Genomic DNA, 4,227 nt, shown 5'->3' with positions numbered 1-4,227 from the left:
GACATATAGGAAGGACTTGGCTGTAGGTGACTCTGAGACTGTGTCCAAGGTCAGTGGGAAAGACTGCTTTGATTTATTATATGTTCACCATGGGTTCAGGAGAGAGGGAGTGAAGACACACATGCTCTTTGATTTGTCATCTTTTTAAAAAAATGTTTAAAATTTTTTTTTGCAGTTGTAGATGGACAGAATGCCTTTATTTTATTTGTTTATGTTTATGTGGTGCTGAGGATTGAACCCAGCACCTCATGCATGCTAGGCAAGCGCTCTGCCACTGAGCTGCAGACCCAGCCCTGATTTGCCATCTTTGACTTAGGGCCTTACATGGGAAAGAGCCTCTCTAGATCATTCTTAAGTGATAACATAAAAGCATCCTCCCAGTCTGACACAAAAATTCAGACCATTCAGTAGTCACAGGTGAACACATTTTTCTCTCTTTTTTTATTCATATAAGTTGGTGTGAATGAATCAATAAAATTGCATGTATTTAAATGCATATATTGTAGCCATTTTAAAGAGGGTAGAATAGACAAAAATTGGAATATCTTCTTGGCTTGCAGTGATTCTCTTTGGTGACTATATTTGAGCCTCTGTTTTGGAACTAGACCCTACCAGCAACCTTGGGGGTGAACAACATCCCACCGGGGCCAAGCATAACTCTCCTTCCCCTCTACCCAGTCATCCCTGGGAGGAAGAGCACACGAGGGGGAGTTGGCCACACAGAGTCCACCTTTTAGGTGTTTTCAAACTGGAGCTGGGAGAGGGAAGACTCTTGTTTGATTTCTGAGTCTGGAAGAGGTCGTTCAGAGCTGCCAGTCACCAAGTCCCGCATTGTGTGCAGCAGGGGGCCACATCATAGGGACATCCAGGAGCTCTAGGAGAGTTGAGAAATGGTGTGTCAGATGGCTTCAGAATCCCTGTTTCTGCTTAGCCCTGGTTTCATCTGCTGTTTGATACACATAGCATCTGTGTTCTGTGACCTAATATCTTCTGCCCTCTTTTCCAGCTTTCATATGGTATAACTGATACATAACTAATGCATATTTTGCATGTACAATCTGAGAAATTTATATTCATTGAATCACAACCAAGATAACAAATGTGTTTGAAACACACCAATGTTTCCTCAAGCACCTTTGTCACCTTTTCTTGTCCCTCAACCCAGGGACAAATTAGGCCACCACTTATTTGCTTTCTGTCATTGTCAAGTAGTTTTTATTGTATATAAATAAAATCACACAATATTACTCTTTTTTTGGGGGGGGGTTTGACTTCTTTCAGTCACTGTAATAAATCTGAGATTCATTCATGTTGTACCATGCATCAATAGTTTATTATTTTTTTCTTGCTGAGAAAGTATTCCATTGTTTATCCACTCATCTGTTGTTGGATATTTATTTTTTCCAGTTTTTTTTTTCAACTGTAACTCCAGATAGGAAATAGAGAGTTTTTAAGTCTCTTCTCTGGGTTCCATGAAGGTTTCCTTTGCCCTTCTGTGTGAGCCTCTTAAATTCTTGCATTATTTTTTTTCTTGTTCTTGACTATTATGAACAATGAGGTCATGACTATCTGGGCACGAGTCTTTGCAGAACGTAGGCTTTCATTTCTCCCAGGTAGATACCTAGAGGTGGAAGGCTGGATGTGTGCAGGTGTATGCTGAACTGTTTAAGGGACTCCCAGCTTCCTTCCTTCCCTCAGCGCTGACTGTGCCACTAATGAGGGCTCTAGTTGCTCCATGTCCTTGCCAACATGATATGAGCCCCCTTTTCATCTCCAGTTTTTGATCCAGGTTAGTTCTAGTCGAGTTTCTGTCACTTACAACCAAAGAACCCTGACTAATATACTCTGTTTTGGAGAACTTTATCTGGAGGATTTGTGAACATGTGTACTGAAAAATGCTCACTTAGAACAAACAACATCCAGGACAATCTGTGCCCAAACTTAAACCATGCACACGATTTAATTCCATCAGCTCAGGACCAGGTATGGCTGAATGATATTCACCCCTCGCACTGGGAGAAATGGCCATCGGTAAGTACCGTTATTATTGTTCTGATTACCTGACTTGTCCTTTCAGCTAGTAAATGGGATTCAGAGACTGAAAAGGAATAATGGTTGATGTGATTAATTTAAGCAGTGTGGTTTTAAGAAAAATTCCATAATGAATTAATAAGAATTTAATAATAAGCTTATGATTGTTGCCAATGTGCCTCTGAGGGGGAGAAATGCTCTGACAATGGCAGAATATTTGAACGACGCAATGCAAAAGGACAAAAGTGGCAGCTTGCCATGGCTCATCTGGGGCCTTGCCAAGTCTAGAGCCACCTCTGGCTGGAGAGAAGGTGATGGATGACAGCAGAGTGACTGAGAGGGATGCCTTTCCCCCCGGGGCAGCTTTCTGACTTCCTGATACGGCCACCAACCAGCTTGTAACCATGGGCACGTTATTTCACTCGCTCTGTGCCTCAGTTTGCTTATCTGCAAAGTGGAGATACTGAAACTTTCTGCCTTGTGTTCCTGGGAAGACAAATGGAGTCAGCACATATGCAGTACTTAGAACACTTCGTACAGAGTAGATGTTGTTATTACCATGCTGTTTTTCTGTTGGTGATGGACAGCGTTTCCTCCCTGCATTCCTAGTAAAGAAAACCCGTTTTTCGTGTTACCTCTCTTAGATGACTCAGGCACTTTGCTTTGTTTCCTCCCATGATTCACCCTTATTCCTGTTTTGCCTGTGAGAACCCTGGAGCTCAGCAAGACTAGCAAGCAGTGACAGGTGGGCAGCAGTGCAGCCCTGAATCGGAGACCCTCACACAGATGCTCATTCTACTACTGCAAGTGGTTCTCCCGAGGAGAGGTGACACGGCCTAGAGCAAGAGATCAGTGCCAGGGAGAAGAGAGGACATTGCTTTCTGCCCCAGACCCTGCTGGCACCCCAGGTGCCGAGCTCTGCTCTAGATGTGGGAGGGAAGTGTTTCTTCTGCAGGCTCTGGTTACTCCCTTAAGGCTCCATGTCTGAATTCTTCAGGGCTTTAGTCACACACAGCTCCGCCAAAGCTGTAAAGGAACCTGGCCAGGCAAAAGGATCGGAGACTGGAGGCTTTTGGCAGAGAAGATCTTGGATGCTTTCCCGTCTTGGGAACACAATCCTCACTCAGTATGGGGGCGTATGACCCCATTGTGTCCCAGGATGCTGCACCTCACTTTTGCAACAAACCCCTAGGATTTGGGATAAGAACTGGGGGCAGCTGCCTCTCTGTGACGTCTTCTCCTGAAGCTTAATGGGCATGGTCAGCCTCACCGTCCCCCATGTAGTGATTCAGGGCAACCAGAGGGAGTGGAAAAGGCATTAAGCACACCTGTCTCGTGAGCACTGGGAGTGAGATCTCCGAGAAAACGGTGAGAAGGAAAGAAACACATGAAGTGAATTGTTGAGAGGGGGCAGGGAAAATCCCAAGTGAAAAAGAAGAAAAACTGTGCCTTGCTAAAAAGATTCAAAGTAAATGGCACGTATTAGGAACAAGACAGCCATGAAGGGTAAACTTGAAGAGAGAGACCAGCGGTGGATGCAGGGGAGATGGATGACGGGCGGTGCAGGCGGCCGGGTGGGAAATATGATAAACTCTTAAGTGCAAGCGAGAGAGATTTGAGTAACGAGAGCCTCAGATAAGACAAATACAAGGAATAAAACCAATTTTAGAGCGAGACTGATGGGCCGAACGGAATCTACAGCCTGCGGAAGCGCAGAGGGGAATCTGAGGCATGAAGGAGACAAATCAAAAGAGAAAGAAAAGGTCTCGGTTGCTATGGCTGTCAAATGGCTCTGACAAGGGAGGGGGCGATGGACAATGGGGGTTGAGGCTGATGGACAAATCCCCCAGCCCCAGTCACATAGCATTAGAGGGATCTGCGCTGTGGTCCGTGACGACAGCCACCCCGGGGCGCATCCGAGGTCCATTCGGAGCCAGTGCTGTTGGTCCTCTTCTGTTTGGGATTAGCTCTGGGGTGGAAACTGCAGAAAGTGGCTGTAAACTCTCAGAAGTCAGGCATTTCCAGCCTGGCAACCCCCACAGGGAAGTCTCTCGATGCGAGCATCAAGTCCACGGTGCTTTACTTCCAAGGGTCTTTCATTTGGTTTTTAAGTTGATTTTTTCAGTTTTGCCCCAAACTGTCACCTAACAGAAGAAAAGAGCTTGGTCGGTTGGTGGAAAGACACAGGTCTTGGAT

General features: G+C 45.4%; 1 non-coding gene across 1 annotated transcript; it reads right to left on the bottom strand.

The window, feature by feature from the left end:
• Nucleotides 1–1,418: 1,418 nt before the first annotated feature.
• LOC125612430 lies at nucleotides 1,419–1,528 on the bottom strand. Its single transcript, XR_007342792.1, has one exon. It is a non-coding gene; the product is annotated as a small nucleolar RNA SNORA26 (small nucleolar RNA).
• Nucleotides 1,529–4,227: the final 2,699 nt, after the last annotated feature.

This window comes from Marmota marmota, unplaced genomic scaffold, assembly GCF_001458135.2.
Source record: "Marmota marmota marmota unplaced genomic scaffold, marMar, whole genome shotgun sequence".
NCBI classification, from domain to species: domain Eukaryota; kingdom Metazoa; phylum Chordata; class Mammalia; order Rodentia; family Sciuridae; genus Marmota; species Marmota marmota.
The sequence above is the reverse complement of the archived record's forward strand: the minus strand, read 5'-3'. Positions and strand labels throughout refer to the sequence as shown.